General features: G+C 41.3%; 1 protein-coding gene across 15 annotated transcripts in view; it reads right to left on the reverse strand.

Moving 5' to 3' along the window:
* Window positions 1-14819, reverse strand: part of epb41a (erythrocyte membrane protein band 4.1a) — a 100602-nt gene extending 85783 nt beyond the window's left edge. For 6 of the 15 annotated variants that reach the window (XM_055017756.1, XM_055017754.1, XM_055017752.1 and 3 more), the window contains exons 1-2: window positions 14690-14784; window positions 11252-11284 (exon numbers count right to left, since the gene is read on the reverse strand). The gene's annotated coding sequence lies outside the window, so the exon portion shown is untranslated. Of the gene's footprint in view, window positions 1-11251; window positions 11285-14689 lie in introns of all 15 variants that reach the window. The other 9 variants (XM_055017749.1, XM_055017750.1, XM_055017757.1 and 6 more) reach the window with 5 other exon arrangements.
* Window positions 14820-21850: the final 7031 nt, after the last annotated feature.

The following is a 21850-nucleotide window of genomic DNA, read 5'->3' on the forward strand; positions in this document are numbered from 1 at the left end:
ACTGACATAGGCCTGGTGATAAAATATGATAATGAGCAGGGGCCTTCGAGCCTAAAGGCAGGGATCACTCTCTCTGCTGTTACGCACAGTCGAATGCATTTTTGTTGATCATTAAAAAACGGAAATAAGACACTAATGGTAATTTCTTAGCAAAACACAAGTAGGCTAATTATTATATTTACCCGTGCAAATATGACTATTATGCCCATGTATTACCACAACATTCTGGACTTCTGTTTTAGGAGATGGATGTACGCCTATTTATTGAGCTGATTAAAGGCCGTTTTGGAGAGGATTATGGTCAAATTTACGTAGCCTACCTAGCATCCATATCGGCGAAGTGACATTATAAAGAGAGTAGCCTAATGCCTGTTAATCCGCCTGTTTAAATGCCAAGTACGCACGCACTTTTACGCGTCCCGGAAAAGTTTGTAAGTTCTTAAAACCCAAATTTGCAGATGTTTTAGTTTATTGGTTCTCATTCACTTTCGGTCGTGTTGCATACTGTTTTAAGGCTGTTTTCCACTCTATATTCCAACTCCCTGTATCACATTAACCACGCGCTGTGACGCACTTCAACATTACCAATAACTGATTAAAATGAAAATATCTCCAACCAAATACAACTTACTTCGGTTCAGTTTTTCAATTGTTTTAATCATATTAGCCTACATAAAATAAAGTAGCCTATTTGAATTTCCGTTTAATTTATTTTGTTTCAAAGCAAACAAATATCGACGAATTTAAACCTTATATTAAAGACTGAAAAAAATGTTAAATTTTTCAATATTTATTGAAATTATGTTTCTTAAACATAAACGTAAATAGCAAGTTTGAAATTAGGTTTCAAGTTAACAGTGCTTTTATGAAGCAGCAAAATAGAAAAACGGCAATTCAACAAGAACTGAAAGAACAGATTTTTTTAAAAATTAAAACATTTAACCATCAATCATGTCCTTGTTTCGCGCAAGAAAAACCAGCATATTTACTTTACACAGTTTGAGAGAAGAGCGCAGAGGACTCACGATGTTTCCAGCCATGCTGAACACCCTCTCGGATGGCGTGCTCGTGGCGCAGATGCACATATATTTCAGAGCAAGCTGAGAGAGCAGAGGGAATCTTGTTTTGTTGTCTCGCCACCAGAGAAGTGGATCTGCGTCTGCGTCAATTGGCTCCTCTTGTGAATAACGTGTTAATTCGGAGTCTGCACGGACTCTTTTGGGCAGGGAGCGTGTGGTCGTTTGTGGTTTCAACAAGTCCCCCAGCGTCTTCTTCTTTTTGATTGGCGGTTCTTCTTGACTCATTGGCGCATCATCTCCATCTTCAAGGAGCAAAATCTCCCCTAAAAGAGCATCTTTTGTTTGATCTGGGTCTTCAATATTTTGTGCGCGGTACCTAGGATCCAAAAAGCAAGACTTTGCCAAGATGTTTTGCAAAGGAGCTGCTTTGTACTTGTCGCAGAGCACAGTACACATCTTTTTCTTTATGTCAGATGTCAAGGCCACGTCTTCATCTTTTGGTGAAAGAACATTCTCAGTCAAAAGTTTAAGAACTGGCTGTACAGATGATACGGTTACATAGCTCTCGGCAGACAGCAAGTCTGTAAAATCAGCAACTGGTTTTAAGGCTGCATTCACAGCCTCAAGTACAGAAATGTCCTGCCAGGTTGGAATAAGATGCTGATGTTTTCTGTCATCCAGAACTCTTTTTATTGCTGGCATCTGCTCCAAAACTCTCTCCACCATTTTTTGCTTGGTTCCCCATCGTGTAGTGCAGTCCTGCACAAAGGAATTTTGAAACAAATTTACTGCCAGCAAGGTATTAACAGAACCACAGATAAATATGACTTTTATTTAAGAATATTGTCATCAAACAAATTATGTTAAAATCTTTCAAAAATGTCTTTACACTCGGCAAAACATAGGCCTAAATGTTTAGGCCCATATTGAGGCGCAATTGAAGCACTGAATTTAAAATTATAGTATTGATAATATTCTATGTAGGCTATTGAAAGTACCTATAAACCAATTAACCTACTTACAAGTATGAGATTGTGCTGAGGGAGTTGAAGTTCCTCCTGAGCCTTAGACAGATCTCTTCTTTTCAGCCAACTCTGAGAGAACGCGCTGGTCAAGGAGTGACAAACACCTAAAGCACGCGCAGTGCGCTCCTTGGTGCTTGACATCCCATTAGTCACTGCTAGATGAAGGTTATGTCCAAAACAGTTTAGCCATGGCCAGTTTAACTTTCTCACCGCAGCCACAAGGTTTGCGCCATTGTCGGTAGTGATGCAGGCAAGTTTCTTTTCATCCAGTGACCACTCACTCAACGCGCTACTCAGCGCCTCTGCCAAGTTGTCTGCTGTGTGGTTCTCCGGCATGAATGATGTCTGAAGACAGCGTGATTTAAGTGTCCAGTCGGCTGTCACGTAGTGAACGGTCAGGCTTATGTATGGCGTCATGTTAATACTCGACCACATATCGGTTGTGGCGGAGAAATAGCGGGCATCTTTTATTTCTTTGATGACCTTTATTCTTACAGCCTCATACATGTTCGGGACAGCGGTCTCAGAGAAAAACGTTTTACCTGGCACCTCGTATTGCTTGTCAAAGTTCTTAAGCATGGACCTAAATGACGGGGCCTCCACACTCTTAAACGAAACCATCTCCTCCACCAGATAGCGTGTGACAGCAGCAGTGAGGGTTTTATGCCGAATGCTATCCCGGTTGTACGTCGTCACCCGGGAAAATGCTTCTGCTACTCCGATCTGTCGACTGGCACCTGCAATGGCTCTTTTTGAGGGTGTTCCTGCTGGCCGGGGTAGTTTGGCAGCATCTGTTGGATGATGCGTGGTGAGATGCGTCCTCAAGTTCGAAGTATTTCCCCTTTTGACATGAATTTTGGCTTCGCAAATTTTGCATATTGCTTCATCCAAATTCGCTGGCTTTCCTTTTTCATCTGGTCGGAATCCAAAATATTCCCAAATAGCCGATATTACATTTTGTTTTGCTACCAGAACAGTAGCCTCTGCCATTTTCTCAGGATAGAAAGAGGCGCGGACAACTCTGTCTTGTTAACAAATAGGCTAAATGATTTCCCGCCAATGACTGTGAGAATTGTGCCGCGTTCACGAGTCCTCGGTAATTTGAGGAAATGGTAATCGGAATGTCATTCTCCCAATGTTTCTCGAGCACGACATGTACGCGGCATCGGGAAGCTTGAGTTTTCAATGCGCTATCACAAAATAATACATTTTTGGTACAAATTCTTGCTTTATTTTAAAAATATTTATTGTTATAATATGTATATATTTAATACTTGTTGATTTAATTGTAAAAGTTGGTGGCAACCTATTAAAATTGCAATAAGCGCGGTTAGTGCTCCCTCTTGCGGTATAATTTGGTAAAATCGCGGTGATGCGGTATTGCGGTGATTGCGACAGCCCTAACTGGAACACATTCCCAGCCCAAATCAAATTACAGTGTCTATGAAGGCAATTCACAATTGGAAAGTATCTTCTTTAATTGCCTTTTGATATTCAATCATAGTAAATGTAATTTGGATTTTTTTTGGACAAGAAACTACTAGGGATGTCCGATATTAGCTTTTTTGCCGAAAACCAATATTGTCCAACTCTCAATTTCCAATTCCGATATCAACCGATACCAATATATGTGGACTTGGAAATAATTTCAAACCACAGACATATTGTTAGTCAGGCACAGCAAGCTTGTTACTGTGGCCACACTTGCAGGGCTTAAAGTGAAAAATAATCCGAAATTTGAACTTTTTTGCTTTTGGGTGGGGGTAGGGTTAGGCAGCTTTTCCAGTGTTTACGACATTAGTTTATCAGCTCAGGAAACACACAGACCAATTAGGTACTAGTTCAGCCATCCCACGAGACACTACTCAGCCAATGCACTGGTCTCTGCAGTCCAGCCGCTAAACTATGCAGCTGAGTTCAGAAAACAGGTGAAGGACAGAGAGGACGGACAAAAACATAAACATCAAAAGTGCTCCGCCAAGACTGTTCATTCCTCAGTTTGTGTATTCAGAAATCACGGCAACATAGAATCTGGCCATTTAATATAGATCGACTCACAAACTTACTAAACAAATACAAAATTGCCTTGCGTGAGTACAGGTATGTGTTGTGCATGCGTACCTTATGTAGTACAGATACCGAATTGCGTGACCGAAATATGGTCGAGTGAATTGTTGCAGGTGTTACTGGCCCGATTCTGCCGGCCGCCGAACCGTGGTTGGGCAGCCTCAGATAGCGCTAGACCGCTTAGCTTAGCACGGCTCATTAATGGTAACAGCCAATATAAGTCCGAACAAACTTTGCAGGGGGAGAACGAGGCACTTTATTGAACCGGCAGCAACTGTCCACACTTACAGTTCATCGAAGGTACACTGGCTTCTCACACTTGCCCTCTATGACTGGCTATTTCATCAAGGTGCATCTCACTATGCCTCTGCTTCCACACTCGTCTCTGCAACAACACACACCGCTGCAGCACTCCTCCTCACGTCACCCTCACTCACACACACACAGCAACCTGCCTAGTTTAAAGGAGAGCAGGCTTGGCCTGCAATACAGGAAACTGACACAGCATTCACTTGTCATGGTTACGCCGACGTCGTCCTGGCCGCTATATCTCGCAATGGAAAATCCTTAACAAATCTGTGGATCCAGACTATAAGCTGCATCACTGCCAAAGGGTGGTCCTTTTGTCATTTCTGACCTTCCCTGAAAATTTCATCCAAATCCGTTTGTCTGTTTTAGAGTAATGTTGCAGCCGGACAGACAGATTCACAGACAAACGTACGCCGATAGTCACATAACTCCGCCGCGTTCCTTGGCGGAGTAATAAACCTCTCGACACTGAGAGGAAAGTCACCCTGCACATGTTGAGTATGTTTGGATCAACATACAGCTGTAAGCCAGCTTCTCAACTATGAATATAATCCAAACTAAATATGGTTCCAGACTCACCAATGAGCTCCAAATGTGTTTGAGAATGACCCTGACACCATTCAGACCACAACTCAGAATACTGGCAGCTCGGTTCTCCCGCAGCAGGTGTATAAGGGGAGTGATATAAGACAGAAAAAAAAATGTGAAAGTGTTCAACTGTTTAAATATTTTGAGATTTAGGTATTGTTAAAGATGTATATCAGTTGGTTCAGGTTTTTCAGTCATTATTTTTCAATTTATTTTCAGATGTACAGTTATATTAAAAGTTATTTAATAAATGCTGTCAAAATGTTTCTGAACTGAATTTATTTGATTTGACGGTCAGTTACTGATTACATGCAGACACTAATAAAACTACTAGGTTACATCAACATATATCACACTAATTCAAGTTAGACATTAAGATTTTCTGGACTTTTGCTTTAATACATTTTCTCTGACTGGACCTCTTTGAATTTTAGTTGAATACTCCCGCGCTAAACAGCATTGTTGGCCCTCTTTTTGAATACAAAAAACCCCAAAGACGGAATAGTCCACCAACTTACAGTAATATGCACACTCTGCAGGAAAGAGTTTTTTTTCCACCGAAGCACAGGTGTTTAATAAACATGTTAAGTGTATATATATTCCCTTCTTTCTTGAATCTGTTTCCTCTTGCAAAATGAAATGTGATAGATTAAAAATGGATGCTATTTAATCATGATTAATCGAAATTAATCCACGGCAACCCTGCAATTAATCTGATGTACCCATTTTAATTTTTTGACAGCACTAAATTTAACTAAACTGATATGTCATGCACTGGTATTTTTTCTGAAGCTCATACAATATTCTACAAAACCCAGACCTGTGCAATAAAAAAATTATAATCTAATAATTGTACTGATCTTATATATTATTAAAAACGAACAGGTCAGACAGACAAATCTATCCTTAGTGTAACAAAGGACATCCGCGATCACTTCAACAAAAATACATGTAATTTGTAACTGCATATTCAATTCATTAAAAGTGAGTGAAAAAGATACACCAGCATTATAAACTGTAGAGTTATTCAACATATTTGTCATCCTTGATGTTTTAGTTTGGATCATTCAAAACATTCTACACTGTTGCTTGTTTCAGAGACAAATGACTACATAGCCTGCAATGTTTAATATGCTTATTGTTACCTATTTTGTTCATGCTTGTTTTGCTGACAGATTGAGGGTGGATACATATTACAGCTTGCCACTACATGAAGTTACAGAAGCTGCTGGCAGCCTACAGTGCTGAGTGGACACTGTCACAGTTGCATATGTGCTGACAGGGCAAAGAAAAGTGGGAGCGTTGGTTTCACAGCTCCAGGTGTACTGAGAACTGTGTAATAAGAGCTAAATGTACAAAAAAAAAATTGCTACCATTTTCATGGTTGACATTTCAGTGGTCATAAATGCAGTATCACAGGGAAGACAAGTCTGCAGCTTTTCATCATGCCTTTGGCTAGCTCCACTCTGCTGGTTTAAACAAGACAGGTCGTGCAGTTGAGCTGCCCGAGTGGGCTACTTGGTTCAAAGTAAAGAACTGAACAATATACACCACCAAACTGCTTCACATTGTGTCAGATACCTGAAAAACCTCCACATGGTTGCTGTCCTCATCTCTGTGACAAAGTGGATGAGAACTCTCATTTCACCTCACCACTTGTCCCTTAATACTTTCATCTTATACATTACACAACACAAACCATCCTTCTGTGTATTTGGCTTTAATTTAACCATGCTAGTGTAACATTGTCGCACTTACTATCCCGGGTTTGTTTGTGTTAATTTGTTGCAGTTTACATCCATGGATTAAAGGAAAACACACAGCCATAATTAATTTCAGTTTTCCTTTATTAATTTACAGGTTAAATGTTGTTGAATTGTTTGTTCCTTTGTTCATACTTACCTTTCTTTGTTCCTTTGTTCTGGTTCACCGTGCAGGACTAGTGTTTGGGAGGAGGCCGGCCCAGCACTTCCTGAATTTATGGTGTTGCTGATGTCAGCGTGACATCACTGGACCAGACCAAGTGAAGGTTTTTTTTCCTTTGGATTATTGTTTCTTTTGTATTTAAAGCATTGAGCAGTAATGCTTTTACATATACACTTGCAGGAAGACATTTATAAATTCCTATGGGTTTGTAGTGTGTATGGTTATGCTGTTCACTGAGTTGTTTGCATCTAGGTTAAACAGTAGATCACCATGCTGCATCATGGTAGAACTCAAGTGAATAGCTGTGAATTGAAAGCCCTATATAAGGAGTTAAGATTTGGCTGCCTTGAGAGAGGTGAGGCTGTGCTGCCACAATGTGAGTTTTTTTTTTTTGTTGTTGTTGTTGAGTAGCTACAAGATTTTTCTTTGTAAATTCTTTTGTATTGTTTTGTAACTTTAATTTTCACATTAATGGAGAAGCACTGTAAAATAAAATCTGCACCTCTTTGGCACTCAAGAAGTCTGCTGAGTCTGTCTGCCTACCACCTTCCTTGACTATTCTGGCCAGGCTACATTACAAATGGTGGCAGCGGTGGGATCAGGCCAGTAGGAGACAACAATGCAGAAATCGGTGAGATCAAAGAAGCAGCAAGTGACAATGGACAGTGCAAGAGAACAAGCACCAGAGGATCCAGAACCACAAGGGGCAGCTGGTGAGCAATCTACTGAGCCACATGACCTAAATGAGCTTTCAAACCTATTAAAAGGCCTGATGCAACAGCAAGCTGAACGAGACACAAAATGGGAGCAGGACAGACAACGCCAGGAAGACCGCTGGAGAAGAGTCTAGCACCAATTCACCCAGCTCCAGATGGAGGTACAATCGGAACGCCAGGAATACCAGAGGTTGATGCAAGGTGCAGCAACTGGACCTGTAAGTTTTCAGTCTAGTGCAGAGCAGCCTGCAGAGCAGCCTGTTCGGCAAGGACGAGACCCCTTGGAAACATCTTCAGCAGGCCATTCTTCTAATCCAGTGCGGGTCTTTGGGTGGAAAGGTCCGAAAATGCAGCCATATCATGAGGAAGAAGACATTGAGCATTATCTCACAACGTTTGAAAGAATTGCCACAGCATGCCAATGGCCAAGAGAGGAGTCGGCACTGCATCTGGCTCCGCTACTCAATGGTAAGGCACGTGCTGCATATGTAGCTATGGACATTGATGAGACTATGGAGACTATGAACTATGTAAAGGTGAAAAACGCCATCCTTCAAAAATCTGAAATAAGCACAGAGACTTACAGATTAAGGTTCCGTTCTACTACAAGAGAGGAGGAAGAAACCCCCAAAGAGTTACAAACACGCCTGAAAGACCTGTATGACAAGTGGATGGTGCCAAGAGAAAAAACAAAGGAGCAAGTTGGAGATGCTATTGTGATGGAGCATTTCTTGAGAGTCCTGAATCCAGATCTTCGCACCTGGGTTAAAGAGCGTAATCCAAATTTTTCAAGGCAAGCAGCAGAGATGGCCAAAGCATTCCTTGCAGCCCGGCGCTCACTAAAGAGTCACATCACTCCTCGAAAAATCCCGATCCCTTCATCAGTGAGTAAGACTGTGGGAGGGAATGGGCAAAGATTCAGAAACTTAAAACAAGGTTCCCCAAGTACAACTAGCAGTCGAGTTAGGGAATTTAAGCAGAGGTCCCCTATTGTATCATTCCTATGGTCAATTGGGTCACTTTAAGGCAGACTGTCCAGGGCAGTCAATTAGTAAAACATATTTGTGCTGCTCAGCAGAGTTTGTGAATTATCAGGGAAATGGAGTGGAGATTCTAGCATCCCCTAGGGATCATGAGCGCACTACTTGTGTTTTTATTGGAGAAAAGCCTTGTGTTGCTCTGTTGGATTCAGGTAGTAGTCGTACCCTTGTCAGGCAGGATTGTCTCCCCAGAGATTTCACATATAGTGGTAAAGTGAAGGTTTGGTGTGTTCACAGTGATAATGTAGATTACCCCTTAGCTAATGTGAATATTACAGTTGAGGGTCAACAGTATTCACTGTCAGTGGGTGTAATGAGCAAACTTCCTTACCAGGTGGTGTTAGGCTGGGATCTTCCCATCCTGCGAGAGCTGATATCAAAGGGGGAGGAAAAGGATATCTGTGTTCCATGAGAGGGTATGATGGCAGTCACCAGGTCTAGACACAGGGAGCACCAATCAGAGCCAGGTCTAGGCTGGAATGAGTTACCATTTGCAGGGTGTGATATTCCTGAGGTTGAGGGAGCCCGACAGTTTTGTGCAAAGAAGAGCAGAGTACAGAGGAGACAGGATAAAGTGAGGGGGACAAGGATTACTGAATCAGTTCCAGAACCAGACAGTGTTGTCCTAATGGTTGTTCCTGGCGATATAGTTCAGCTTCAAAGGCAGGACCCATCTTTAACACCCCTATTTGCAAAATGCGTCCCTAGTTCAACTGAGGTCACTGAGAAAGTCAGGGAGAAATTTCTCCTAAAAGATGAGCAATTGTATCGTCGCAGTAAGGTGGGAGATCAGTTGGTTGTGCCTGAAAGCTTAAGGCCTGTAGTCTTGCAGCTAGCACACTCTGTACCTTGGTCAGGTCATTTAGGACAACTCAAGATGTTTTCCAGGACGTTAACTCGTTTTTACTGGCCACAGCAATTTTCTGACACAGTTCAGTTTTGCAAATCATGTCCACAATGCCAGTTAACAGCTCCAGGAAAGAAAAGTGACAGGGCTCCAATTATTACCATGCCAGTTATAGACACCCCCTTTTCTCGCATCACCATGGATATTGTAGGCCCACTAGAGAGGAGTAGTGCAGGCCACAGGTATATTTTAGTAGTGTGTGACTAAGTTACAAGATATCCTGAAGCATTTCCCCTAAGAAAGGTCAAGGCCCGTCAGATTGCAAACTGCCTTATACAAATGTTCTCGAGGATGGGGATTCCCAAAGAAATCATCACTGATCAGGGTTCCAATTTTACATCCAACCTCCTGAGGGAAGTCTACAAACTGCTGGGGATCAGAGGGGTCAAAACCAGTCCCTACCACCCACAGACAAATGGCCTTGTTGAACGCTTCAACAAAACCCTGAAATCCATGCTGAGGAAGTTTGTGGAAGACTCAGGGGCTGACTGGGACCAATGGTCAGACTCTTCCAGGCTGAGGTTATCCAGTCTCAGTTAAAAGGCAACCAGTTACAGTGTTGTGCTAGCCAGCAGCACAACTTGCAGTGACATGTGCAACCCTTCCACAACATAAATGTCCTGTTTAGTGCCATTTTTGTTCTAGGAGTAGCTATAAACTTGCCTTAGCCCTGTAGAACTGTCCCTCATGGGCCTTTGTTGACCTAACAGGTCTCCTGAACTAGACCTGGGCAGTGTTGCTGGGACTAAGGTGATGTGGTTGTACAAATTTACACACATTTACCATTTATATCATTCATGGACTTCCTCCTGTATCTGCTGTCAGTGAGCTCATTCCCTGAGCTCAATGACAGCATGTTCTGACTGTTCATTTGCAGTGTATTTCCTCTTGTGTCCCTGCGCCCTTGCATTGCATCCGTCTTCACTGTTTACATTTTCTGAATATTTGTCTGCATTGTGGCTTACTTTACTCTGGCCATGCACTGCTGTGTGTATGCACCATCCAGTTACATCCTGGAGATGTCTCAGTCACGTCTTGTTGCTGCCACTTCACCTGTTCACTTTGGTAATTGCTTTCTCCGGTGTCAGTTAAGGGTAGATTTGTAAATGCTCTGTAATTGTTCTGTTTTTTTTACAAGCCACGTGAATAATTGTCAGCCAGAGCCGTATCTGCCATTGGAGATTATCTCAAAATGGCATTCAATCGACTGATGACTGTTACACAGTACATGTAGACACATAGATTTTTTTCCTTTAGTTAATATTCTGGCAATTTTATGAAGATCAAGTGAGCTTACATCCAACACTGCACTCTGCAAAACATCCAAACCCTAAAGTGGATTTCTGGGGTCAAAGTGCAGTAACAATGTGATAACATTACTAACCAACTAGTTTTAAGATTTCAAAAAGGTTTTTAGATTTGGACTCTATCAGTGCTTCCGACTACATGGTAGCTTGTGTCAGTGCTAAAAGTGAGCTTAAGCAGTAAAAGCGGCTTTAAAATTAATCTCGCCCTGTGTGGGATTAACAGCTGTTGTGTGCTGATGTGAAGGCCAGAGGAAGCAGGAATCAGTCATTGCTGGATATTCCTCCATCCTTGCACCCCCCATGATCCACACATGGCCACCATGCTGGCACAAGCTCTGAAAACGTACCTGAAACTGGGATTCGGCCTGAACCAGACGAATCTGAGGGAGGGGGTATAAAAGACAGGAAATTGATGAAAGAAAATTTCAAGTGGTTGCATTTGTGCGAGTGAATGATGATCAGCTCCTGCGTTATTTAGGAAGTACTGTTATTTCTTCTGTGGCCCGGTCAGTCTTTCCTTGTCTGATATGTAAAACAAGCGGTATAGTTATTTGTGCTAATTGTGCATTCCAAAGATAAAGTGGTCTGTAGTTGATTATTTTAAAAACAAAATGAGAAAATCGGAGATGGCTGGTAGAGATGATAATAATCACATTCATGATTTTTGCCTCCCACCATTATATGAGCACAACTATGGCATTTACATTTAACAGTGCACTCCACCCATAAAGAAACTTCACTCATAGAAAACAGTACATGTCCATGAAATCCTTCGGTTTCATCTTCTAGGTTCTAGAACACCTATTTTTTCAAAGTAATTTTTACTTACACACCTGTCTGGCAGCATTTACCACAGCCTGCACTGTGAGTCATTCAGGGAACATCAGTAAATTCTACTGTTTGCCGCCCGTGCCCAGGTGGGAGGTGCGACCAACTGAGAAAGCTGGCACTGCACCAGTGCTATCAGTGGAAAAAGTTAGTCTGGAGCCGATAATATGGAATGATGGACAGTTATGCTTCCTCTGTGGCTACAGCAATGAAGAAAACGAAAGAATTCTGTCTTATTACTGGGGATGAGTACTGAGCCCCAGTACTAAATGAGACCCTGTATTCTTTAAATACCAAGTCTTTAAATACCGGAGGATCGATAAACTCCCACATTAACAGCTTTGCTGAGAGTACTTTAGAAAGTTAGAACATCACTTTGTTGCACATTCTATCTCATCAGTGTAAGACATGTATGATGTGCATGTGTCTATGACTACTTTTGCTTTCCAAATCCAAAGCAGAATTGTGTCTGACGGGCGGAGCAGTTCCGTCACTCACCTGCAGCTCTGTGCAGCAACACACAGGTGACAAACGTCCACTAGTATGATTCAAATTCACTACAGTTAATGCAGAAAATGTTTGTTGCCACATTCGTAACAAGTCGTTTGCATGTCAGAGTAGAAACACAATCAATCTGTGGAAACTTTCAGGAAAAGTTCATCACATACAGATGGAGAAACACTGAGTTTCTGCTGCTGAGCTCGTATGTTATGAGTGTTAGCATCCCAAACACAGAGTAAACTTAAAAATACGAACATAGACAATGATTAAAAGTAAGTATTCATCAGCCACTTATTTAACTGTGACTGCGTTCATAAATTCAGAGCATGATCTGAACGGTTGTTCAGAATTAAATACGATTGTTATACATGCTTCCCTTAGGCAATATTATTAGGAAGCGCTGTATTATTTCCATTGTTATGCTGATGACATTCAATTGTATTTATCTATGAAGCCAGATGAAACTAATCAGCCAGCCAGACTGCAACATTGTCTTAAGGACAAAAAGACCTGGATGACCTATAATTTCCTACTACTAAATTCAGACAAGACTGAAGTCATTGTATTTGGCCCCAAACATCTTAGAAAATTGCTTTTAAAGCATATAGTTACTCTGGATGGCATTACATTGGCCTCCAGTACTACTGTGAGGAACCTCGGCGTTATGTTTGACCAGGACATGTCCTTTAACTCACACATAAAACAAATCTGTAGGACTTCCTTTTTCCACCTGAGAAATATTGTGAAAATCAGGAACATCCTGTCTCAGAGTGATGCAGAAAAACTAGTCCATGCATTTGTTACTTCTAGGCTTGACTACTGTAATTCCTTATTATCAGGTTGTCCCAATAGCTCTCTGAAACATCTACAGCTGATCCAAAACGCTGCAGCCAGAGTACTGACAGGAGTTAGCAAGAGAGATCATATTTCTCCTATACTGGTTTCTCTTCATTGGCTTCCTGTTAGATCTAGAATAGAATTCAAAATCCTTCTTCTGACATATAAAGGTCTTAACAACCAATCTCCATCATATCTTAAAGACCTGATAGTACCATATTATCCTAGCAGAACTCTTCGCTCTCAGACTGCAGGCTTACTTGTTGTTCCTAGAATCTCTAAAAGTAGAATGGGAGGCAGAGCCTTCAGTTATCAGGCGCCTCTCCTGTGGAAACAGCTCCCAGTTTGGGTTCAGGAGGCAGTAACCCTCTCTATTTTTAAGACCAGGCTTAAAACCTTCCTTTTTGACAAAGCTTATAGTTAGGGCTGACTGGGGGACCCTGACGGGGTGAGCTGGTGTTTTCATTTGCACAACTGAAAGACTGAAAGAACTGAAAAAAACACCACAAAAAAGCCCCAAGTATAGCCTCCTTCAGCATGATCTGCACCTCGTCTCCTGTGTTTTATTTCTGAAAAAGCTCCTTATATCTGAATCCTTAGTGAATTACCACCAGATACTAACGATAAAGTGCTCTTTCTCAAATAGTTTTGAAGTAGATCTGCAGCCTGACTGACACATACAAAAGCAGAAACATCACCTACTTGCAGCGATATCTTGTTTTCGTGGGGTTTAATGCATGATCGGAATGACAGATGAATAGATTTGGGGTAAAAAGTCTAAAATATCCAAAATCAACAGAAAGTCCTAACAGGCTCTAATGAGACACTCAGATCAAATTGTACCTAATGCTGTGATAGTAACAGCATTTGGTAGACTGAACAGAAACATCATCTACTCTTCAATGTTGAATTATTTGCATGTAGAAATAACATCGCATGAATAAAATGGGATGTATTAAAATGTTCATAGTCAAAGGATGACTATGAAAATGGCAATGACACCATGAGTTTAGTTTAGTAAGTACAGAGAAGTCGTGAGCTGCTCCTTCTGCTATCCGTGGACAGAGGACAGATAGTGTTAGTAGGGCCTGATCAGTGGAACTACACAGACACAGAGCTAGATTTTTCTTCTGAAGCTCCTGAATGCACGAATTCTCCTGCTGCTGTAAGCAATCTCAGGTCTCCATGATGACACTGTGGTCTGCTAGGAGAACAGATGCCACCGACTAACGCCTGCTGAGAATCCATCAGTGCTGGATGCTGAGGAGACTGACTGAACAGGCCTGAGAGCATCATGAGACTGACAGAACAAAACAAAGATCTCAGTGCGTTCATTCGACATTAAAACGGGAGCAGTGTCGCTGTGCACTGACAAGTAAGTACATCTGCTGCATTTACATGATCACATCATCGCTTTCTTATCGGCCACTACGTTCCAAAATCAAACACTTTCATCAATAACAATTCATGGTTTTCCTCAGATGATTTTTCCAGAATAAATCCACAGCGGCAAGGATGGGGACAATGAAAGGAGCGGTAGGTGTACCTGCCTGCAAATGGCGCTCAATGTAGAAACTGTTTTTAAAAAAGCAGCTCGTGTAATGCTCAGAAACACTCACCCGCTTTGTTCAGATTCTCCTGCACAAGAAAATATCCGGAGTGAAAGCAGATGCTCACTGTTCCATCAGCATCAGACCCACGGAGCGACAACTCCACGGCTTTAGCTGTGTTTAGGCACCAAGAGTAAACTGCGCCCTCAGCGCTGACTGACAGGAAAGCAGGCAGACAGACAGAAGGGCCATTTTCATCTTCATCGGTTGATGGTGAAAGACCGTGAGCGGTTAATAATAATAACAATAATAATAATAATAATAATAATAATAATAATAATAATAATAATAATAATAATAATAATAATAATAATAATAATAAAGTTACTTCCTATTTTGTCAGTTGTTCAGTCAACTTTTTGGATCTACTTTTAGGGCTTACACCTGTAAAATCACTAAATAAAATGATTTTAAAATAACAGCACTTCATGATTATCCATCCATCCATCCATGCTAACCACTACACCACTGTGCAGCCCCACTTCATGATTATATACTATTAAATGTTTGTCTTAAATACAGTTGAAAAGTGTGCTTTTAATTGACATGTTAAATGTGGATTTAACTGAGTCATTTTAACAACAGCAATTCATTTTATATCGAATGTGGCCAACAATTGTGTTTGTCATAGAACTACAGAAGGAGCTTATCTGTCATTTGGTACTGAGTGGTTAGAGTATGATTGGATTTTTGTCCTATTTTTCTGAAAACAGCTGATGATAATGATCCAGTTAATTTTTGGGCCAGACAAGTCAACAATGCACACAAAACTTTATGCTGGTTTACTGATGCTAAAATCATAATAGCCTTTAGACTATTCTAATTAGATTTATATTAGGTTTGGTAGCAAGGAAAACAGTCACAGTACAGCTGCTCTAATGAGAACACAACCAGGCTGAAAGGATACAATGACGCAATTCAGCCTGTAAGACAATACATAGGGTTAAAAGTTTCTGTTACACACCTCTTGGCTCCCCCTTCTTTGTGAAGGAGGGTAGAGTTTTATGTGTAATGAGACAAGTGTATTTTTGGAAGCCGCCAATGTGAGTAGTGCAGGCATCAGCCTGATCCAATCACAATGCAGGAAGCTGCTGATCCTGGCAGAGCTCCAACATCAGTAACCAAGGATCCCTGTGCCATAATAATCAAAGCTTCCATTTTCGCTCAGCTATTTCAAACAACAGTATGTCCGTGACAAAGGGGGCATGTAGACTGAAGCAATTGCAACAATTTTATTAAGTCATGATTTCAGGTACTGGTCATGTTTTCCTAAAGTCTTATTTTATGACAGTAGCATGCTGATAGAATTGTAGATATAATGCTTCACTATTTATTAAAACAGGCTGTTACGGGCCCACATTCACACAACTGCATGTGAAACTGCAGTTCTATGCTCAGAACTGACATAATCGAGCATCTTGATATAATGAACAGCCATAACGCAAACTTTGAGGAAGGGGACAGAAGTATCACAGAAGAGCTGGAAACATTCTTTCAGCTTGTTATCAGTTTCTTAGTCCAAAGAGAAGTACAGAGCTGTTGTTGTTCTTAGCCTATCTTAGCATAAAATTTGTGAATGTGGAAACAGATAGCGCAGTTCCCACGCAGTTTACCCTGAGACCTCTGGCATAGCTATTTATTGCAGTTATAAATGAACTGGCCAGTTGTTGGCCTTAGGTAAGGACAGCAATAGAGAAGAAGTTGAAAAGTTTTGCTATTTGCATACTACAGAAACAAAGTATAAAAACATCTGCACAGTCACTACCTTACAAATACATTTTTAAAGGGTGTTTGACATAAATTTGAATTTTGGTGTCCAAATCACTAGTAACTAGTAGCCTACTAACTGACGGTTAAAGGACGCCTTTTTTGCTCTTGCAAAGTAGTGGTCCCTGCACTACAAAAGGCCAATGATAGTTTAACTCTTAGGAGTCCTGGGGGCCAATTTGACTGAGGTCCGTTTTTGACTAATTCTGATTTTACCTTTTATATTTCACCTTAGAAACTGTTGATCTTGCTTTGCTTGGTGCCTTTTTTTCAGCACAGCCTCACCTGTGTGATTCTACAATTATTTATACATTTTGATATAATGTATGAACACACTTGACCTAAAATTGCAGAAAAAACACAAAGTCCGAGTAGAAAAAAGTTAGATTTTTTTTTTTACTGTGGACACCATAAACATGTGTAAATTATCCTTTTCAGAACTTAGAATGCAAATATGAATTGTTTATATCATAAAAAAATGTGCAAATTTAGCAATCAACACAGTTTCAGGAACATTTTAGGCGCTTTTGAACAACTATTTACAAAATCATCAGGAGTCACAATAAAATTTTACATAAATGAATTTGTGCCACTCCAAAAAACTTTAGTCTCTGCAATGGCAAACACAACAGAATGGGCTTTAGGACCATGGGGAGAATCTGGAGCCCTGTGTTCTCCATTGCTAGAATATGTTTATTCTTATACTTATTATTGTTATTTTATTGCGTCTGAAGCAAAGTCTTGATTTTCTGTGCATCTTGCGTCTTCTGTGTTTGGCAGAGCAGAGTGATCTGTGGTCAAAGCCAGTGAAAGACCTGATGCTCTGTGATGGAGAGAGGAGCGTCAGCTGCAGTCAGAGGGGGAGGGGGAGGGTGAGAGAGACAGAGAGTAATAAAAATACAAGAGAACTATTCCCTGACTAAAAAAAATGGTAGAAAGTCCCAAATTCGCACTTTGGCCGTCTCTCCTCTGTGTATTTCTAAAACGTTCCCAGAAAGATAACGGCGCTCAAAGTGAGAGCGTCTGTCTGCGGACGTCCCAGCCAGAGCGTCTCTGCTCCCAGCGGGGAGTGTCAGAGCTGTTTGCTTTTCACACGTCACTGCCAAAGATAAAAAAGCACAAGAGAACTACCCCCTCATGTTTCTCAGATTGTTTTTGTCGGCTACAGAGAAGGCTTCACACAATCTCCCGTTTAGCTTGTTTTATGCTTGCCGCGTCTGCGAGGTCCGTGCGGCTCCGTGCGGAAAAATTACGTCATTTTGGCACCCACGCCCCCTCGAGCGGCCTTTCCGTGCGGAAAATTTCCGCTCCGAGCACCTCCACATTTTTCTAAAGGCTGGAATATACTTTCCACACGAACGAGCCGCGCGGAAAACTGCCGCACGGAAATCCGTGCGAGGGAACGTGTGTACATTTATACTCCGTGCGCGTCTGCTCCCAAACTGCGGGGGGCAGTGTATCCCAAACACACGTCTACCTGGTCTACGCTAGTAATAAACTAGAGAAGAAGAAGTCTGCTTTCCAAACTGCAGGGGGCAGTGTAGCTCAAACACACATCTACCTGGTCTACTCTGGTTCTACACTAGAGAAGAAGAAGTTTGCCATGGTTTACACCACTTACAACACATCATTTTACCGAATAAAAGCATTTCAGCAGTTATTTTTATTTCACACCATGAATAGTTCATAACCCGGTTACCACGGTGATCTCTGTGTGATGAATCGTATAAGTTCACGTAATTCTAGACTTCAGCTACGAGTAGGTCCTGGCCCTCCGCCATGTTTTTCCGTGCGGCTCCGTCCGCGTTGGTTAGAAAAATGTGGAGGTGTGCGGAGCGGAAATTTTCCGCACGGAAAGGCCGCTGGAGGGGGCGTGGGTGCGAAAATGACGTAATTTTTCCGCACGGAGCCTCACGGACTTCGCGGACGCGGTAAGCATAAAACAAGCTTAACCAACGCAGACAGAGCCGCGTGGAAAAACATGGCGGAGGGCCAGGACCTACTCGTAGCTGAAGTCTAGAAATACGTGAACTACGATTCATCACACAGAGATCACCGTGGTAACTGGGTTATGAACTATTCATGGTGTAAAATTAAAAGTAACTGCTGAAATGCTTTTATTCGGTAAAATGCCATGTTTTAAGTGGTATAAACAATGGCAAACTTCTTCTTCTCTAGTTTAGTACCAGAGTAGACCAGGTAGACGTGCGTTTGAGCTACACTGCCCCCTGCAGTTTGGAAGCAGACACCGCACGGAGTATAAATGCATAAAGGTTGTTTTAAGCTTGTTTTATGCTTACCGCGTCCGCGAGGTCCGTGCGGCTCCGTGCGGAAAAATTACGTCATTTTCGCACCCACGCCCCCTTGAGCGGCCTTTCCATGCGGAAAATTTCCGCTCTGCGCACCTCCACATTTTTCTAACCAACGCGGACGGAGCCGCACGGAAAAACATGGTGGAGGGCCAGGACCTACTCGTAGCTGAAGTCTAAAAATATGTGCACTTAAACGATTCATCACACAGAGATCACCGTGGTAACCGCGTTATGAACTATTCATGGTGTGAAATTAAAACTAACTGCTGAAATGCTTTTATTCGGTAAAATGCCACGCTGTAAGTGGTGTAAACAATGGCAAACTTCTTCTTCTCTAGTTTAGTACCAGAGTAGACCAGGTAGACGTGTGTTTGAGCTACACTGCCCCCTGCAGTTTGGAAGCAAACTTCTTCTCTAGTTTATTATTAGAGTAGACCAGGTAGATGTGTGTTTGCGATACACTGCCCCCTGCAGTTTGGGAGCAGACGCCACACGGAGTACAAATGCACACAGTTCTCTCGCACGGATTTCCGTGCAGCTGATTTCTGCGCGGCTCGTTCGTGCGGAAAGTATATTCCAGCCTTTACGCTTTGAAGCGGAAATTGACTCGTGAGAGTTAAAGATTCCTAACATTACCTACCATTGATCACATCAGACAAAGTTAGGTTGAAGCAGCAATACTCTTTAGTGGATTAAACTAAGAAAGGATGCGTTTTATTTAGTGCTGATAAACGATTACAAATTTGATTTGTAAATCAAACAAATTTGATCGAAATGAATCCACAGCAACCCTGTGATTAATCACAGGGTTGCTGTGGATTCATTTCGATTAATCACGATTAAATATCATTCATTTTTAACATATATTAACCGCATTTCATTTTGCATGAGCAGACTCAAAGAAGAAGGGAATATGTATATAGATAGTATGTTTTCTCTTTTCCCTACATTTTTTCAAGTTTAAAAAGGTCCCCCTTTATCACAATGCAAGCTCAGAGATCTTTTCCACACACACACACACACACACACACACACACACACACACACACACACACACACACACACACACACACACACACACATATATATATATGAATTTTATATATATATATATATATATATATATATATATATATATATATATATATATATATATATATATATATATATATATATATGTATATATAATTCACATTTCACACCAAGACGGCCAACATGCTGTTTAGCGGCTGCCATTTGGAGTTGGTTGGTTCTGCCTCTACCTGATCAACTGCCCGTTTGCGCATGAGCAGCAGCAGTAAGTCTGCTTGGACAAACTGCCCGAAATGCAGAGACATTTCAGGGATTCTGAGTCATTCTGCACTGAAGACGGGTTAATTGTGTTAAAATTTTTAATGAGATTAATCATGATGACTGTTAACGCGTTAATTTTGACAGCCCTATCTAGTTTTAGTATTTTTATATCATTAACCTTTATATATCCAATCAGAAGAATGTTTTATTTAATAATAAGTGTTTGTTTTTCAGAAGCTCTTCAAGTCATTTTGTTTTAAAGTAGAAAATTGATACAAAAAAATTAACAGTATTTTTCTAATTTGATATGGTATTTTCAGCATGTGGCCACAATATTTGATGGATAATATCCACCAAGTTTAATGTTCCGGTTTGGTGAAAAAAAAAGGTCCTGTTTGCAGAGGCACTGTAAAATTACTGTGTTTTTAAGCATAATTCAAATATTAATGTATTTTCTGACGATTGCTTGACCAGTCGTTTCAGTCATAATGCCCTTTGAAATTTGGTAAAATTATGTTTTCTGTCCAGTAGATGGGTCCCAGTAGATATAGCAACATAATGATAATTAGCATATCTAAGCCACATTGAGTGCTTTTGTCTGATGAGTCGTCTGTTCAGCACAACGCTCCCTGCATCAGCAGTCTGTACAATCAGATCTTCTAACAAATTCATACAAACACTCCCTCCCCCATCACAATACAAAAGGCCATCCTTCCAGCCCCTTCCCCCCTTCACCAGCATTGTCCAACCCTCTTCTTCAATGTGAAGAGCAGGTGTTGAGCGAGATTGTCTGCTGATGTGAGGTGACAGCATGGAGCACAGCAGCTCAGTAGAGACAAGCACACTGAACACTAGTCTTACTTACATGTATTTACTTGAAATCAACAGAAGTTTGTGTAAAATTCTAGACAGGTAGTTTGGCCGACTCCTCTTGAGCAGACTGCTCCAGTTGTCTCAGGTTTGAAGGGTTCCTTCTCCAGATGGCATGTTTCAGCTCCTTCCACAGATGTTCAATAGGATTTAGATCAGGGCTCATAGAAGGCCACTTCAGAATAGTCCAATGTTTTCCTCTTAGCCATTCTTGGCTGTTTTTAGCTGCGTGTTTTGGGTCATTATCCTGTTGCAAGACCCATGACCTGCGACTGAGACCAAGCTTTCTGACACTGGGCAGCACATTTCTCTCTAGAATACCTTGATAGTCATGAGATTTCATTATACCCTGCACAGATTCAAGACACACTGTGCCAGATGCAGCAAAGCAGCCCCAGAACATAACAGAGCCTCCTCCATGTTTCACAGTAGGGACAGTGTTCTTTTCTCGATATGCTTCATTTTTGCGTCTGTGAACATAGAGCTGATGTGCCTTGCCAAAAAGTTCCAGTTTTGTCTCATCTGTCCATAGGACATTCTCCCAGAAGCTTTATGGCTTGTCAACATGCAGTTTGGCAAATTCCATTCTGGCTTTTTTATGTTTTGTTTTCAACAATGGTGTCCTCCTTGGTCATCTCCAATGAAGTCCACTTTGGCTCAAACAACGACAGATGGTGCCATCTGACACTGATGTACCTTGACCTTGGAGTTCACCTTTAATGTCTTTAGAGGTTGTCCTTTGTTACCATTCGTATTATCCGTCTCTTCGATTTTTCATCAATTTTCCTCCTGTGGCCACGTCCAGGGAGGTTGGCTATAGTCCCATGGATCTTAAATTTCTGAATAATATGTGCAACTGTAGTCACAGGAACATCAAGTTGCTTGGAGATGGTCTTATAGCCTTTACCTTTAACGTACTTGTCTATAA

The sequence above is a fragment of the Amphiprion ocellaris genome, chromosome 15 (genome assembly GCF_022539595.1).
Source record: "Amphiprion ocellaris isolate individual 3 ecotype Okinawa chromosome 15, ASM2253959v1, whole genome shotgun sequence".
In the NCBI taxonomy this organism is placed as follows: Eukaryota; Metazoa; Chordata; class Actinopteri; family Pomacentridae; genus Amphiprion; species Amphiprion ocellaris.